The sequence below is a fragment of the Musca autumnalis genome, unplaced genomic scaffold (genome assembly GCF_047663935.1).
Source record: "Musca autumnalis isolate F117 unplaced genomic scaffold, ASM4766393v1 scaffold_5, whole genome shotgun sequence".
NCBI lineage: Eukaryota > Metazoa > Arthropoda > Insecta > Diptera > Muscidae > Musca > Musca autumnalis.
The window spans coordinates 14,483,077-14,502,500 of NW_027412088.1; the positions used below are offsets into that span (position 1 = coordinate 14,483,077).

A 19,424-nucleotide genomic window follows, 5' to 3' on the forward strand; every position below is an offset into this window, starting at 1 on the left:
ATATTTTTAAAAAATCCACGTTTTGTGGAATTATTTAAAAAAATATTTTTAAAAAATCCACGTTTTGTGGAATTATTTAAAAATATTTTTAAAAAATCCACGTTTTGTGGAATTATTTAAAAAAATATTTTTAAAAAATCCACGTTTTGTGGAATTATTTAAAAAAATATTTTTAAAAAATCCACGTTTTGTGGAATTATTTAAAAAAATATTTTTAAAAAATCCACGTTTTGTGGAATTATTTAAAAAATATTTTTACAAAATCCACGTTTTGTGGAATTATTTAAAAAAAAAAAAATTAAAAAATCCACGTTTTTTGGAATTATTTAAAAAATATTTTTACAAAATCCACGTTTTGTGGAATTATTTAAAAAAAAAAAATTTAAAAAATCCACGTTTTTTGGAATTATTTAAAAAAAAAAAAATTTAAAAAATCCACGTTTTGTGGAATTATTTAAAAAAATATTTTAAAAAATCCACGTTTTGTGGAATTATTTAAAAAAATATTTTTAAAAAATCCACGTTTTGTGGAATTATTTAAAAAATATTTTTAAAAAATCCACGTTTTGTGGAATTATTTAAAAAAAATATTTTTAAAAAATCCACGTTTTGTGGAATTATTTAAAAAAATATTTTTAAAAAATCCACGTTTTGTGGAATTATTTAAAAAAATATTTTTAAAAAATCCACGTTTTGTGGAATTATTTAAAAAATATTTTTACAAAATCCACGTTTTGTGGAATTATTTAAAAAAAAAAAATTAAAAAATCCACGTTTTTTGGAATTATTTAAAAATATTTTTACAAAATCCACGTTTTGTGGAATTATTTAAAAAAAAAAAAAATTAAAAAATCCACGTTTTTTGGAATTATTTAAAAAATATTTTTACAAAATCCACGTTTTGTGGAATTATTTAAAAAAAAAAAATTTAAAAAATCCACGTTTTTTGGAATTATTTAAAAAAAAAATTTAAAAAATCCACGTTTTGTGGAATTATTTAAAAAAAAAAAATTTAAAAAATCCACGTTTTGTGGAATTATTTAAAAAAATATTTTTAAAAAATCCACGTTTTGTGGAATTATTTAAAAAATATTTTTAAAAAATCCACGTTTTGTGGAATTATTTAAAAAATATTTTTAAAAAATCCACGTTTTGTGGAATTATTTAAAAAAAATATTTTCAAAAAATCCACGTTTTGTGGAATTATTTAAAAAAATATTTTTAAAAAAGCCACGTTTTGTGGAATTATTTAAAAAAATATTTTTAAAAAATCCACGTTTTGTGGAATTATTTAAAAAATATTTTTACAAAATCCACGTTTTGTGGAATTATTTAAAAAAAAAAAAATTAAAAAATCCACGTTTTTTGGAATTATTTAAAAAATATTTTTACAAAATCCACGTTTTGTGGAATTATTTAAAAAAAAAAATTTAAAAAATCCACGTTTTTTGGAATTATTTAAAAAATCCCCACGTTTTGTGGAATTATTAAAATATTTGGAATTATTAAAATTAAAAAATAATAATCCTGTGTTATAAAATCCACGTTTTGTGAAAAAAATTTAAAAATACACGTTTTTGAATTATTTAAAAAAAATTAAAAATCCACGTTTTGTGGAATTATTTAAAAAAATATTTTTAAAAATCCACGTTTTGTGGAAATTATTTAAAAAAATATTTTTAAAAATCCACGTTTTGTGGAATTATTTAAAAAAAATATTTTTAAAAAATCCACGTTTTGTGGAATTATTTAAAAAAAATATTTTAAAAAATCCACGTTTTGTGGAATTATTTAAAAAAAATATTTTAAAAAATCCACGTTTTGTGGAATTATTTAAAAAAATATTTTTAAAAAATCCACGTTTTGTGGAATTATTTAAAAAAATATTTTTAAAAAATCCACGTTTTGTGGAATTATTTAAAAAAATATTTTTAAAAAATCCACGTTTTGTGGAATTATTTAAAAAAATATTTTTAAAAAATCCACGTTTTGTGGAATTATTTAAAAAAATATTTTTAAAAAATCCACGTTTTGTGGAATTATTAAAAAAATATTTTTAAAAAATCCACGTTTTGTGGAATTATTTAAAAAAATATTTTTAAAAAATCCACGTTTTGTGGAATTATTTAAAAAAATATTTTTAAAAAATCCACGTTTTGTGGAATTATTTAAAAAAATATTTTTAAAAAATCCACGTTTTGTGGAATTATTTAAAAAAATATTTTTAAAAAATCCACGTTTTGTGGAATTATTTAAAAAAATATTTTTAAAAAATCCACGTTTTGTGGAATTATTTAAAAAAATATTTTTAAAAAATCCACGTTTTGTGGAATTATTTAAAAAAATATTTTTAAAAAATCCACGTTTTGTGGAATTATTTAAAAAAATATTTTTAAAAAATCCACGTTTTGTGGAATTATTTAAAAAAATATTTTTAAAAAATCCACGTTTTGTGGAATTATTTAAAAAAATATTTTTAAAAAATCCACGTTTTGTGGAATTATTTAAAAAAATATTTTTAAAAAATCCACGTTTTGTGGAATTATTTAAAAAAATATTTTTAAAAAATCCACGTTTTGTGGAATTATTTAAAAAAATATTTTTAAAAAATCCACGTTTTGTGGAATTATTTAAAAAAATATTTTTAAAAAATCCACGTTTTGTGGAATTATTTAAAAAAATATTTTTAAAAAATCCACGTTTTGTGGAATTATTTAAAAAAATATTTTTAAAAAATCCACGTTTTGTGGAATTATTTAAAAAAATATTTTTAAAAAATCCACGTTTTGTGGAATTATTTAAAAAAATATTTTTAAAAAATCCACGTTTTGTGGAATTATTTAAAAAAATATTTTTAAAAAATCCACGTTTTGTGGAATTATTTAAAAAAATATTTTTAAAAAATCCACGTTTTGTGGAATTATTTAAAAAAATATTTTTAAAAAATCCACGTTTTGTGGAATTATTTAAAAAAATATTTTTAAAAAATCCACGTTTTGTGGAATTATTTAAAAAAATATTTTTAAAAAATCCACGTTTTGTGGAATTATTTAAAAAAATATTTTTAAAAAATCCACGTTTTGTGGAATTATTTAAAAAAATATTTTTAAAAAATCCACGTTTTGTGGAATTATTTAAAAAAATATTTTTAAAAAATCCACGTTTTGTGGAATTATTTAAAAAAATATTTTTAAAAAATCCACGTTTTGTGGAATTATTTAAAAAAATATTTTTAAAAAATCCACGTTTTGTGGAATTATTTAAAAAAATATTTTTAAAAAATCCACGTTTTGTGGAATTATTTAAAAAAATATTTTTAAAAAATCCACGTTTTGTGGAATTATTTAAAAAAATATTTTTAAAAAATCCACGTTTTGTGGAATTATTTAAAAAAATATTTTTAAAAAATCCACGTTTTGTGGAATTATTTAAAAAAATATTTTTAAAAAATCCACGTTTTGTGGAATTATTTAAAAAAATATTTTTAAAAAATCCACGTTTTGTGGAATTATTTAAAAAAATATTTTTAAAAAATCCACGTTTTGTGGAATTATTTAAAAAAATATTTTTAAAAAATCCACGTTTTGTGGAATTATTTAAAAAAATATTTTTAAAAAATCCACGTTTTGTGGAATTATTTAAAAAAATATTTTTAAAAAATCCACGTTTTGTGGAATTATTTAAAAAAATATTTTTAAAAAATCCACGTTTTGTGGAATTATTTAAAAAAATATTTTTAAAAAATCCACGTTTTGTGGAATTATTTAAAAAAATATTTTTAAAAAATCCACGTTTTGTGGAATTATTTAAAAAAATATTTTTAAAAAATCCACGTTTTGTGGAATTATTTAAAAAAATATTTTTAAAAAATCCACGTTTTGTGGAATTATTTAAAAAAATATTTTTAAAAAATCCACGTTTTGTGGAATTATTTAAAAAAATATTTTTAAAAAATCCACGTTTTGTGGAATTATTTAAAAAAATATTTTTAAAAAATCCACGTTTTGTGGAATTATTTAAAAAAATATTTTTAAAAAATCCACGTTTTGTGGAATTATTTAAAAAAATATTTTTAAAAAATCCACGTTTTGTGGAATTATTTAAAAAAATATTTTTAAAAAATACACGTTTTGTGGAATTATTTAAAAAAATATTTTTAAAAAATACACGTTTTGTGGAATTATTTAAAAAAATATTTTTAAAAAATACACGTTTTGTGGAATTATTTAAAAAAATATTTTTAAAAAATCCACGTTTTGTGGAATTATTTAAAAAAATATTTTTAAAAAATCCACGTTTTGTGGAATTATGTAAAAAAATATTTTTAAAAAATCCACGTTTTGTGGAATTATGTAAAAAAATATTTTTAAAAAATCCACGTTTTGTGGAATTATGTAAAAAATATTTTTAAAAAATCCACGTTTTGTGGAATTATTTAAACAAATATTTTTAAAAAATCCACGTTTTGTGGAATTATTTAAACAAATATTTTTAAAAAATCCACGTTTTGTGGAATTATTTAAAAAAAATATTTTTAAAAAATCCTCGTTTTGTGGAATTATTTAAAAAATATTTTTAAAAAATCCACGTTTTGTGGAATTATTTAAAAAATCCACGTTTTGTGAAATTATTTAAAAAAAATATTTTTTAAAAAATCCAACGTTTGTGGAATTATTTAAAAAATATTTTTAAAAAATCCACGTTTTGTGGAATTATTTAAAAAAAATATTTTTAAAAAATCCACGTTTTATGGAATTATTTAAAAGAATATTTGTAACAAGTCAACGTTTTTTGGATTTTTAAAAAATCCACTTTATTAATGTTCAAAAAAATCCATTCCTTTCGCTTTTAGAAATTTTTGAAAAATATATTTTAAAAAATCCATTTTGGAATTTTTGAAAAATATTTTTTGTGGAATTTTCGAAAAATTTATATATTTTTTAAATCCACGTTTCTTGGAATTTTTGAAAATTATTTTTTTTTTAATTAATATCCACGTTTTATGGAGTTTTTAAAAATTTTAAAATATCTACGACCTGTGGATTTAGAAAAATATTTTTTAAAACGTTCACGTTTTAGACCAAAATATTTTCTAAAAAATCCACAATTTGTGGAATTATTTAAAAAAGTATTTTTTTACAATTCCAGATTTGTAGAATTTTAAAAAATCCAACTTTTTTGGAATTTAAAAGAAAAATATTTTTTATATTTTTTTTAAAGAATTATAAAAAAAAAATTTTTTAGAATTAAAAAAAAAGTATTTTTTGGTGGAATTTTTTGAAAGAATTTTGGAAAAAAAATTAGTGAAATTCTTAAAAAATATTTTTGCGGAATTTTTAAGAAAATAGTTTTGTGGAACTTTTGAAAAAATAATCTTTTTGGAAAAATTGATTTCTTTTAAATTCACGTTCTGTGGAATTTTTGGAAAAATTAATTTCTTTGAAATTCATGTTTTATGGAATTTTTGAAAAATATTTTCTTTAAAAAATCCACGTTTTTAAAAAAATATTTTCTTTAAAAATTTACGTTTTGTAGAATTTAAAAAAAATATTTTCTTTAAAAATCCACGTTTTTTGGTATTAAAAAAAATAATAATATGAATCGGGGTGCACTCATTGATATGAGAGAAGTCACCATTGTCCCTTCAGGGATGTTTGTAGAACAATTATATTATGCTCAATTGAAAGCTTCCTTCACCAATGGTAAAACTGAAATTGAGCAAACAAGCTTGTAATCGCCCTACATGACATGAGTTCCTCTTTCACTTTGTTCGTGTCTTCTGTCACTTCAATGAAATGCAATGCACGCTTGAACTCTTGTTCCATCTAAATTAATTTATAAATCACACATTTGAATATTATTATGTTTCTAGGAATACTTACATTCAAATTTAAAATATTAATCAGATGTTCTGTTGTTACCTGAAAAAATACAAATACAATTTAATATTTTTAATTTGAATACCTTAGATATGTTAAAGATTTCAGTATAAAATAACCAAAATTCCAATTTAGATATGTGGGAACTATCCCCATTATTTACAAAATTTATTAAACTTCTCGCCTAATCCAATCGAAAATGTTCACCCACAATTGAAGAGCAAGTTGGATTAATTCATTATTCCATTTCCATTGTTTGAAACCTCCCTATTATATCACAAAACACCCCGCTCCTCATTTTTTAAAACAAATAATCGAAACCAATTTCAAAATAAAAATTGCCATTTTTCCGATTCAATAACCGCAAAGAAGAGTTTTCTCGAAACGATTTTACAATTCCATGGAAAATGTAATAATTGCTAAAGAGACTTAAGAGGTTATCTGTTCAGTGTTCCTCTTTTCCTCTTTTTCGTTTTTCTGCAGTTTGTACAAACTATTCATAACTCTGACACACAGACACGGACACCAACACAAACGTGCAAGCAAAAGTGCTTCCAACAAACAGCATTGTGAACAAACATCTCGAACCAAAACCAAATAAGTTTATGGTCTAAAACTTGATGATTGTTGCTACAGAGAACCACAGAATTTCAAATTTCCTAGTTGAACAAAAAACAACAACAAAAGCAACTATTCAAAACCAAGGATGCAGTTGCAATTAAAAACACACAGTGCTCACCAAGCCATATATTCATTGTCACACAGTGGTTTATATGAAGCCAAAGTAGAAGGGAATTAAAAAAATAGAAAAATAGGTAAAAACGAACAGCCTAGGACTTTAAGAATCAACAGGAGTGGTAAGCATGAATAGATTCCTAATTTGAAAATGCAATAATATTTTCGTGACAAAAGAAGTTTTACAAGATTCAATCGCTATTTTTTGGGCATTTTTGGGTTAGATATCATAAACTGCGAAATAGGAAAGTTTCGAACAAAATATAGCGATGTAATACAGACCATACTACTTGATACTACTTGAGTTAATTTGACATTAACCCCACTTTTATGCCGGCAGTGTATCAGAAGGAGTAGTCCTAAATATTAGAACATCGAGATGTAATGGCTTCGCCTGCCTTCAGTGAAAATTTCAAAACAATCCTCGAATAGAAATTAAACGGCATTTGAGGCTAAACTTTGAACTATTGTGAGGGCAAATCCAACGTTGAACCTGATTTATGGTTGAGGCAACTATTGCGATGTACAAGTACTGAACTAATTTCAGTTATTCCTTTAATCCAGTTTTTCTGGAATTTTTAAAAAAATTAATTAAAAAAAAATCCAAGTTTTGTGAAATTTTCGAAGAATAAAATAATTATTAAAAAATCCAATTTTTGTGGAAATTTTATAAAAATATCTTTTTTAAAATATACACATCCTGTGGAATTGTTTAAAAAATACAAATTTGAAATTTTTGAAAAAAAAAAATTAAAAAAACCACGTTTTATTGAATTAAAAAATCCTCGTTTTGTGGAATTAACAAAATTAAAAATCCACGTTTTGTTAAACTTTTTAAAAAGTCCACGTTTTGTGGAATTTTGAAAAAAAAAACAAAAAATCTACATTTTGTTAAATTATAAAAAATGCAAGTTTTGTGGAATTTTTGAAAAAAAAAATTAAAAAATCCACAAAAAAAAAATAAAAAATCCACATATTGTTGAATTTTTTAAAAATCCACGTTTTGTGGATTTTTTTAAAAAAGTATTTTTAAAAATCTACGTTTTGTTGTAATTTTAAAAAACCACGTTTTGTTGAATTTTTGAAAAAAAAAAAACGAATTGGAGCTTTGTTAAAAACAAAAAAACAAAATTCCAATAAACAACCTCACAGGCAACTGTGTTGGTGTTCTTTTCAACTCACAGAATTCGAGGAATTCTTAGTTGATACGTGCTGACATGTTGCAAAATATTTTGATTTTGGTGTTTCTTTGGAAAAGCCGAAAAGTGAGTGTGATTCTCATTCATATGAGAATACTAGACACTTAAAGAGTTCAGTTTTTCGCTAAAAAGGCATCATTTCAAAAACTGAGAAGCCAATTGATAATTCCCTTCGCCGGGATGAAATCATGATATTGGTAGCGATCAGTAACATTTTGCAACACTGTCAGTTCGTTTTGAAAAACATTACTCTCTGTAATAGAGAGTAATAAATAAAGTTGAGCCAATGGGGGAATACTCCACTCAAACAACCAAAAAAAAAAAATATTTTTAAAAATCTGCGTTTTATTGTAATTTTAAAAAAATCCACGTTTTGTGGAATTCGTAAAAAAAAATTAGTATTATTTTTTAAATTCCCGTTATGTGGAATTTTTGAAAAATATATTTTTTTAATCCACGTTTTGTGGAAATTTTGAAAATATTGTTTTTAGATATAACCCACGTTTTGAAAAAAAAATATTTTTAAAAATATTTACGTTCTGTGGATTTTAGAATAATGTTTTTAAAACATTCACGTTTTAGAAAAAAATATTTTCCAAAAAATCCACAATTTGTGGAATAATTTAAAAAAGTATTTTTTCTTACAATTCCAGATTTGTGGAATTTAAAAATAAAAAAAAAATATTTTTTGGTGGAATTTTTTGAAAGAATTATTAATATTTTTGTTGAATTTAAAAAAAATGTATTTGGTGGAATATTTTTAAAGAATTTAAAAAAAAAATTGTGGAATTTTTGAAAAAAATAATCTTTTTCTTTAAAATTTACGTTCTGTGAAATTTTTGGAAAAATTAATTTCTTTAAAATTTAAGTTTTGTGGAATTTTTGGAAAATTTAATTTTTAAAAAATTTAAGTTTTGTGACATTTTTGAAAAATATTTTATTTAAAGGCAAAATTGAAATTTTTGAAAAAAAAAAATTAAAAAATCCACTTTTTGTTGAATTTTTAAAAATCCACGTTTTGTGGAAACAAAAAAAAAATAAAAATCCACGTATTGTTAAATTTTTAAAAAAATTCACGTTTTGTGGAATTTTTGAAAAAAAATCTTTAAATACAAAATTTAAATTTTTGAAAAAAAAAATTAAAAAAGCCACTTTTTGTTGAATTTTTAAAAATCCGCGTTTTGCGGAAATAAAAATAAAATAAAAACACACGTTTTGTTAAATTTTTAAAAAAATCCACGTTTTGTGGAATTTTGAAAACAAATTAAAAACCCACGTTTTGTTGAGTTTTTAAAAAATCCACGGTTTGTGGAATTTTTGAAAAAAATTAAAAATCCACGTTTTACTGAAATTTTAAAAAATCCATGTTTTATGGAATTTTTGAAAAAAAAAAAAAATTAAAAAATCTACGTTTTGTGGAATTTTTGAAAAAAAAAATTAAAAACTCCACGGTTTGTTGAATTTTTAAAAAATCCACTTTTTTGGGAATTTTTAGAAAAAATAGTTTTAACAAATCCACGTTTTTTGGATTTTTAACAAATCCACGTTTTTTAGATTTTTAAAAAATCCACCTTTTTTGAATTTTCCAAAAAAATTACTTCATTTGAGAAATTTTTGACAAATAGTTCTTAAAAAATCCACCTTATGTGGAAATTCTGAAAAATATTTTTATAAAAAATCCACGTTTTGTGAACATTTTGAGAAACATATTTTTTTAAATTCCCGTTTCCTGATAACTGAAAAATATTTTTTTTAAATATTTACGTTCTGTGGATTTTAGAAAAATATTTTTTAAAACACGTTTTAGAAAAACATATTTTCTAAAAAATCTACAATTTGTGGAATTATTTAAAAAAGTATTATTTTTTTACAATTCCAAATTTGTGGAATTTAAAAAAATATTTTTTGGTGGAATTTTTTGAAAGAATTATTAAAAAATATTTTTTGGTGTAACTTTTTGAAAGAAATTTAAAAAAAAATTTGGAATTTTAAAAAAAATAATCTTTTTTAAAATCCACGTTTTGTGTAATTTTTAGAAAAATTGATTTCTTTAAAATTCACGTACTGTTGAATTTTTGGAAAAATTAATTTCAATAAAATTCACGTCCTGTGGAATTTTTGGAAAATTTAGGTTAGGTTAGGTTGAAAAGAGGGGCGCAAGTCGCCACATGTCCAATGGACATACACTAAGCCAGAATAGGCCTGTTGTGCGCTCTAGACTAATTGAAGAAATTTGGAAAATTTAATTTAAAAAATCCACGTTTTGTGGAATTTAAAAAAATATATATTCTTACAAATCCACATTTAGTGGAATTTAAAATAATATTTTCTTTAAAAATCCACGTATTGGGAAAATTTTGAAAAAAATATTTTTTTAAAAATCTACGTTTTGGGAAAATTTTGAAAAAGTATTTTTTTTTAAATCTACGTTTTGGGAAAATTTTGAAAAAATATTTTTTTAAAAATCCACGTTTTGGGAAAATTTTGAAAAAATATTTAAAAAAAAATCCACGTTTTGGGAAAATTTTGAAAAAGTATTTTTTTTTTTTAAATCTACGTTTTGGGAAAATTTTGAAAAAATATTTTTTAAAAATCCCCGTTTTGGGAAAATTTTGAAAAAATATTTTTTAAAAATCCCCGTTTTGGGAAAATGTTGAAAAAATATTATTAAAAATCCCCGTTTTGGGAAAATTTTGAAAAAACAGTTTTTAAAAATCCACGTTTAGGGAAAATTTTAAAAAAATATTTTTTAAAAATCCATGTTTTGGGAAAATTTTGAAAAAAAAAATATTTATTAAAAATCCACGTTTTTTGGAGTTTTTGAAAAGAAATATTTTCTTTAAAAAATCCACGTTCTGTTGAATCTTTAAAAAAACATTTTCTCTAAAAATCCTCATTTTGTGGAGTTTTTAAAAAAAAATCTTTAAAAATTCACGTTTTGTAAAATTTTTGAAAAAAAAAATAATATTTAAAAAATCCACCAATCATTTTTGTTGGATAGGGTATGATATTTTAGATCTTATTTTCCCGAAAACTATATATCATTGTAATCAGGACTACAAAGTCTAAAACGATTCTCAAACAGGCCTTAAACTGAATTTTTTAACAATTTTCTCACTTTTGCGCCATTTTAAATTCGAACCACACAGAAATATTTCACAATAACTTGTTCTAAATATCCCACAGTGTCTTACAAGAATATTTATATTTGTGTTACCTCTTCTACATATACAAATGTATGTAGGAAGGTTTGTTGGAGAAGCATGAAGATATACCAACAACTACAGTGATGACAGCAAACATGAAACACTACCTCCATCAGCACAGCGCCAACTAACTTTGCTGGCATTGTTGTACAATTTCCTACCAAACACATCTTGTCATCCACAGACCGACCACACCTTCACTGCTAAGAGAGTCGTCTGAAAACGTAAACTCAGCTATAATTTCCGTTCGATAGTTTGTAAAGCTTATATCCGATTTTTATTGTTCACAACATTGTTGTCGTTGGTGTTGTTGTTTTTATTGCAGTTACCTAACAAGAGATGCTGAATTTGATGCAGCGATTTTGTTTTTACTGCCGTTGATGGCATGCCAAGGGGGCCAACAATAAAAGTTTTCTTTTTGTTTTTCCTAGTGGTTGGAAAGTAGAGGTTTTTTAGATTTTGCGGTTAATATTTCTGGTAAATTTGTTTGCCTATAAATTATCTCTCATAACATGGTGGAACATACATTTTAAGATATCGAAGAGCTTTGTTTGGCATCTGCTTAAACTCTACCAAAGGGATCTCACCCATTTCAAGTGAAGTGGCGGATGACACGTTTGAGGTGGAAGAGATACTTCATGTAGTCTCTCCTGCCACATCCTGCCAAGGATCTCATCTTCCATGAGAAAGAAAAGAACGCTATACAGCAAATGATGCTGAACATATATGTATGTAGGTTGACCGTTTTCTGAGTATTTCAGCCATGTAAAAAACTTCTATACAAAGTGGTGTCGTAAGACAAGCCTTTCGGACTGGGCGATAAACAGTAGGTCCCATATCATTAAGCAAATATGTATGAATCGGTGTGCACTCATTGATATGAAGGAAGTCATTGCAAAAGGAATGCATTTTCAGGAATTGGAAAACCAATGGCTGGTGTTATGTGCTACGTGTGCGACTGCTGTTTGGGGGACTGCGGAGTGGAAATGCAAAGAAAATATTTTCTTCTCCACACTGTAATGGAAGTAAAAATGAATTTTGCTGGAAAAATAGTTCATCAATTCTTTTCTTCGGCATTTTGGTATTTATTGTTAATCAGCCTTTGAATAAAAGTAAAAAGAACAAAGTTAAAAACTAATATTTGCATATTTTACACTTCAAAACTTGCCTTCGGTTGTCTTGACTTTGACAAATATTTCCATGAAAGAAAAATCAAAGCAAAAAGAACGAAGATAATAAACGTGGAATTTATGAATAACTTTAGTTTGAAGAGAACAGATGAGGAAAAACACAAAAGAAAAACAGCTGAAGAAAATATTTTCATTTCTTCTTCATAAAGCCAGAAAAGAACAAATATTACGAAAACATTGAAGTGCGAAATTTTCACTTTTTTTTGGAGGATTAAAGAATTTTTCGTTGGGGAAGCAATAATGTTTGATAAAGTTTTTTTTTTTTTTTTTTTTTTTTTTGAAAATAAAAATATTTATATTTGGATTATCAAACAAATAGAGGAAAGATTAACGGCCAATTTCCAAAGTTTATTTAAGTTGAAGCCTTTTGAGGACTTAACTCAAAAAATGAGTTAGGGAATCGCACTCCAGGGGGTGGATTCTTGTTCTATGAAAATTTAAAGTGAAAAATATTTCCTTTAATTTTTTTTTTCAATTGGCATTTATATCCTTTAGTCCATATTTATATTAGGCAATTTTCCTTGTGGCAATTGTCTGTTTAAAGAAGAGAGAGGTTAGGCATATGGTAACCCTTTGCCTCTCAACACCCTCTCTCACCTACAAACTGACAATTGCCGCAAGGAAAATTGCCTAATGTAAATATGGACTTATAAAAGTTTTTATTTCACATTTTTATATAAACAGAATTGAGCCCCAGGTTTTCATTTGGAATGTTTTTACATAGAAGGGTTTTCGTTAATTGAAAGTTAAAGAAGATCTCATTATCATCTACATATATGCTAAGAAATTGAAGCAGTATTCCAAATAGTTCTACTCCACAATATTTCCGGCTACAACTATTGTCGATATAAAACCCTTCCCCTCTCACTCTCTTCCCGCGCTACTATTTGCCATGATCTGATTTCTGTTGACATAAAAAAGTACAAGTATGTTGTAGCATTCAAGTGAAATCGTGTGTGAAAAAATGAACTATTCCATGCAATAAATTTTTATGTGCATGCACCTCCGACCAACCAATACGTGAATAAATGTTTGTGTTAGTGGGACAATTTCTGTGACAATGACAGATTTTTAAAAGCAAAATTGTTTTCTTCATGCCAATATCACCGACATAACAGAAAGAAACAACAACAAAATAAACATAGGAAGTTGTGAAAAACAAACTATGTATCAGCAGCATCCATCAAAAGCCACCAGCACACCATAGACAGGTTGTTAATGGAGGTAGAGGTTTTTTTCTGTGCAGAAATGTATTCGAGCGCCGTGGAAAGTAATTCATTTTTATGGCAAAAACATCAGTACGTATGGAGGAAATAATACTGCATATACGTACCTCCTTGTATGTATATATGTGCCCATGAACATTACCGAAGTGACAAGGTAGACTTCTCTTAGTTGGCTCTTTATATGCCGAACTAAGAAAATATTGCCAGTCCTCTCCATTTGTAGCATTCCTTTTCCAATTTGGAACACCACACTTTTCGATCTCGTTTTCACTTGTTTAATCCATCGAAGCTTTGGCCTTCGAATTTAGCATGTATCGCCATGTGGCCCGTATTTATACGTCTTTTTAGCGGGTACATCATCGCTCAATCCTATGACATGGTCTAACCAACGCAATAGTTGTATCAGAGCTCGAGGTTCATATTGGCCCGTAAATCTTTCGACGATTTTTTTCTCTCAAACACACCAAGCACTACCTTATCTGCTTACCCCTCTTAGCGCAGAGAATTTTTTTTTCTCTAAAACGTATAGTTTTCCTGCAATCGGGCCTTCTTTTAAAAGTTCCAAAAACTTCGGAGGGTAATATAGGTGCAACCTTACATGCCAATCCCTTGGTTTTTGATTGAGAAAATACTCTTACTATATTCCTAACAAATCCCTAACTTTATTTGATTCTAACATTTTTGATTAAATTTTTATTGCATATTTAAAATTTTCATCAAAAGTCGAAAATTACAAAAAGTTCGATTTTTTTGAATAGCTTGGGTTTTTGGCCAATTGCTTGGAAATGCGTAGATCAAATGAAGCGTTATCAGCATGAAATTACAGATAACAGACAATACTATAACAAAATGCAAAAAACCCCACAAAAATATTTGAAAAACCAGAGTTTTACGTCAATTTTTGTAACCATTTTTTGTGGCGTTTAAACGACCAGTGGCTTTATCTGGGTTACGCAAGTACCCAGGCTTCGGAACCATACATTAATTACCACAGGTAGTATCAGTGTATTGTAAAGTGTTATTTTTGTTTAGCAAGATGTAACTTTGCTTTTAAACTGCTTACATCGCCTAAGGTAGAATCTGTTGGCTAATACTATTCTTCTTCTTATTTCACAACTGATGTTGTTTCTATAGCGGTGCCGAGGTAGACGAAGTATTTATCTACCTCAAAATTACGGGTAACATCTTCCACAGTAGGGTGTTTTACAGCTTTCGAGTCATTTTCTCAGGAAGTATGGACTTGCCCTTGAAATAACTAGTACCGTCGTAATGAGGACAGCGAATACAAGTTGTAGCAAAAAAATCAAAGCGATCCAGGGCAGGTCTTAAACAGAATTTTTTTTTTTCAAAAGTTGTGTGGTGGGTACCCGTATGAGTGAACCGATATAATCCATATTCGACCTGATTGTTTTCTTGGTCCAATTTCTGTAGACGCATCATCAACTTGGTCTTGTCGCCGTTTACTTTCAGACGCATTTTAGCAGATTCTCCTTCGACCTTCTTATCATCATCAACACGGTCTTGTCGCCGTTTACTGCCAGACCCAATTCATCAAATTCTCCTTCCAACTTCTTAAGGTATCAGCAAATTCTTTTACCGAACGATCCATGATGTCAATGTCGTTAGCATAAGCATGACGTTTGCATCTCGTATAACCTTTGAACAGGCTGTTGAAGAGATCACACGAAAGGATATCTCCTTGTCAGAAACATCTTTTCGTAGAGAACTGTTCGGAGAGGTTCTTTTCTATTCTAACTGAGGATCGTGCGTCACTTCTCTTGCAAAGCTGAATGAGCTTGGGGGGGATGCCAAAATCGGACATGGCATTGAATACCTTTGAACTTAAGGGGTGTCGGAGGCTGCTCTATAATCGACAAAAAAATGGTTAGTGTCGATCTGCATCTCTTGTGTCTTTTTCAGGATTTGCAGCAAGGTAAACATCTGGTCAACGGTGAAATTGCATGGTCTTCTATAAACAGAAGACTTTCTAAATGTTTTCTATAGACAGAAGACCTTTTAAAGGTCTTCCATTTTTAGACCTTTTAAAGGCCTTATATATACAGAAGACTCTCTAACAGTCTTCTATAGAGATACGACCTTTTAACGTACTCTATAATCAGAAGTTTTCCTAAAGGTCTTCTACAGACAGAAGACCTTCCAAAGGTATACCTTCCAAAGGTCTTCTATAGATAAAAGACCTCCTAAAGGTCTTTTTTTTATAAGGAAGGCCTTCTAAAGCCTTTCGTTAACCATAGGCTGTAATCGTTCGTACAATATCCCCGACACTATCTTGTAAGCAATAGGGAGCAGACGTATGTATGTCCCTATAGTTAGAACACACAGTCTTATCTTCTTTCTTGTGGACGGGACACAGGATGCTCAGATTCCACTCGCCGGGTAGTTGTCCAAGTAATTGATACATACACATTATCAGCGTGTCGCCCGGGTTCGAACAGCTTGGCTGGTCAGGAGTCATAGGCTCCAGCTGCTTTATTATACTTTAGTCGGTTTATAGCTGTTTCTACCTCATCTTGGCCGGACGGTATACATTCAATACCATATTCTGGGATATGGATCTGTGGTATCTTATTCGTTTTCGCTAGTATTGGATACCAACATTTAGGAAACATTTTCTTTCCATATCCTGAGCACACTATCTGTATCAGTTATCAAATTACCTTGCTGGTTTCTACAGGAGGATGTGCCTGTACCAAAGCCATCAGTTTGATGTTTCGCTCTTTAGTAGAATTTTCGGACTTCATTGTGGCTCCTGTACATCTCAATTTTTGCAAACTCATATTTTTTCATTTCATCCTTTTTCCTGCGGAAAAGACGTTTCATCTCTCTCTTTTTCCCCAACAACTTTCTCGTGCGCTACGCGTTGAAAACGATTGCAGAATAGCCCTATATTCCACATTTTTCGGTAGCAGCACGAGACCTGGTATGACCCATGACCCATGGGCCATGGGTGGAGGTGGTTGGTATTCAAGTATGAATTTTTCGACTGTTTTCATGAAATGAGCAATACTTTACCACTGTGCTGATGTGTTATCGGAACGAGGAGTGTTTTCGTTAAGCGATTGGTCTGTTGAGTGTCCAACTTCTGCGTTGTGTCTTTTCGTATTTTATTCGCTGCGGCTAATCGGCTACGTACTTTTGCTGCAACAAGATGGTGATCGATTTTTGCTGCTCGGAACGATCGTACGTCTAACACCCTCAATAAATGTCTTCCATCCATGACAACGTGATTAATTCGGCTTGGTTTCTTTTTTATCTATCGAGAGGCGCAAATCTCGTACTGCTAGCTACCATGTTTTTTGCCGCCATGCTAGGGCAAAGATATTTTCCTTTCCAATTTTGGCATTAAAATTGTCTAGATGTTGAAGAATTTTGCTTTTATCCATATTGTAGCAAGTTTTTCATTTACTGGGGTTAAGCTGGAGACCAGATGATTTAACTTCCGACCAACCATAAATATGCAACCAAACTTATGCTTTATATCATGACAGTTATAATACAGAGCGTCACGTTTAGGTGTTGTTGTGGCGCCTTTCTCATTTCATTGTACTTTCTGTACGATGTATCGGCCATGTATTTTTCAGGTATATCTGCCTATGCGTAACTACATCTTCCCAATAATCAGGACGAACATTCCAGGTGCAGATTCGCAGATCATGGTACTTACACATTCGCGGGTGTCGTCATCTTTAGAGGGGTTAGTTACAACCTCAGCCCTTAGGCTAAAGAGGGTATATGCACGACCAAAATTGTGCCTCAACGAAATAATGGTTTTAGACTCCAAGTATGTTAGCACGAAATCCGTTTCAGACAATTTTGAGTTGATTTAACCATGTCCGTCCGTATGGCTTGCTGAGGCGCACGATAAATCTGGAACGGTTCAATCGATTTGGTTCATGTTTTATGTCTAGTAATATTTTGTCTAAACTTAGTTTAAGTTCGTAAATAGGCCATATCGGACCACTCCTTCCGGTATCTTCCCCACAAAAATTTTCGCTAAAATGGTGCGCACGAAAGCTCCCGAATGGAGAATACGATTTGGTCCAATCTTTGGACTTCGTAATATTTCGCTCAGACTTAGATCAGCTTCGAATTTAAACTATATCGGACAACACCTTCGGGTACAAGAGCATTTTAGGGTCTGTTGCCGAATCGGCATGATTTTTTGCAGCAGGTTGTACTGGTGGTTCTTTCACTACTGGAAAAGTTTTGTGGGGGACAAGTCCGTACTTTCTGTGATAATGCCTTAAATGCCTGCCAAAATCAACTTAAATGACTGATGAACATTAAAACTTATGAATTGAGTATCCAATTTTGTCGAAACTTTTCACATCGTAAAATTTCTTCCAAACGTATATCAATTTCTAAGAAGGATTATATTGGAAATCATCTTCGGGTACCTCCCCTACAAAAGTTCAAATTTTTTGGTAAAAGTTTAAGGGCTCTTCAGAGATAGTTTGAAATTGTTTACCGGAAGTACTTCTTGTGGTCTTGTTTACAACGATACAATTTTACAACGAAACAACGTGGGTAAGTCCATGCTTTCTGACATAATGTCCCAAATGCTCTAAAAAATCCACGATGACAAACTAAAGTACCTGATGGGTACGATAATTATCGAGGAGTGTTCGTCATTTGATTCAGCCTTTGCGCATCGTAACATTCCTCTCACACGTTAATCAAGTTCGAATATGGACCATATCGGACCACTCCTTCGGGCAGCTTCCACACAAAATATCAAATTTTTCGTTTATAAATTTTTGCAGCAGTTAGTCCTCGCCGCTATTACGGCAGCATCTTTTTTTGGGAGTAAGTCCATACTTCCTGGCATAATTACCCTAAAGCTGTAAAAACTCTACGACCACCAACTGAAATAAGAGTCATAAGAGAGGAATCCCCGATTTGACAATTATTCTTCCAAACTTGCATTAAATTTGAATATGGACTATATCAGCCCAATGCCTCCAGTAACTCCCCCACAATAGTTCAAACATTTAGGCTTGACTAGAGGTTGAGACCTGTTAAAGGGTAAATTGTATACTTTTTCGGATAGTTCTTTCACTGCTTATTACAACAGCAACGTATTAGGAAAAACCATCCATACAGAAGTTGTTTTTTTCGTTATGCCACAGGCTAAGCACATACATACGTATATCGGTCGGCAAAGCCGACTAATACTTTTTATACCCTCAGCCTTTAGGCTAAAGAGGGTATTTACACTTTGATACGACCAAAAATGTGCCTCATCGAAATAATGGTTTTAGACCCCAAGTATGTTTGTACGATATCCGTTTCAGACAATTTTGAGTAGATCTAGCAATGTCCGTCCGTCTGTCTGTCTGTCTGGCTGGCTGGTGCGCACGATAACTCTCGAACGGATCAATCGATTCGGTTCAAATTTTGGGTATCGAAATATTTTGTCCAGATTCGATTTAAGTTCGAAGATGGGATATATAGGTCCACTCCTTCAGGTACCTCCCCCACAAATGTTCAACAATTGTCGCAAAACTTGTGCGCACTATAACTCCTGTAAGAAATAACCGATTTGCTCCATACTTTGATCATCGTGTAATTTCTACCCAACTTGAAAGTTACAAAAAAACCCTATGACACCGTGTGTAGTGGTTGGAGCGCAAGATAACTCTAGGACGGATCTGCCGATTCGTTCCAAAATTTGGCTTTTGTAATATTTTGTCCAAACTTAGTTCAAGTTCAAAGATGGATTATATCGGTCCACTACTTCCGGTACCTCCCCCACAAAAGTTCGAAAATGTTCGGAAAATTTGTGCGTACGATAACACTTGAAGGGAGTAACCGTTTTGGTCCATACTTTGCACATTATGAAATTTCTACCGGACTTAGATGAGGTTCCAATATGGACTCAATCGGTAAACTCCTTCGAGTACCTCCCACACAAAATTTCGGAAAAGTCCAGTTTAGAACCTGCTCTCGAATCGCCTTGATTTTTGTT

The 19,424-nt window shown here is 28.5% G+C and overlaps 1 protein-coding gene across 4 annotated transcripts in view; it reads right to left on the reverse strand.

The window, feature by feature from the left end:
* Positions 1-19,424, reverse strand: part of Corin (corin serine peptidase) — a 300,751-nt gene that overhangs the window by 125,985 nt on the left and 155,342 nt on the right. For 2 of the 4 annotated variants that reach the window (XM_073957345.1, XM_073957343.1), the window contains one exon: positions 5,883-5,921. The exons of the other annotated variants lie outside the window; for them this stretch is intronic. The gene's annotated coding sequence lies outside the window, so the exon portion shown is untranslated. The remainder of the gene's footprint in view (positions 1-5,882; positions 5,922-19,424) is intronic. 4 annotated transcript variants of the gene reach the window in all.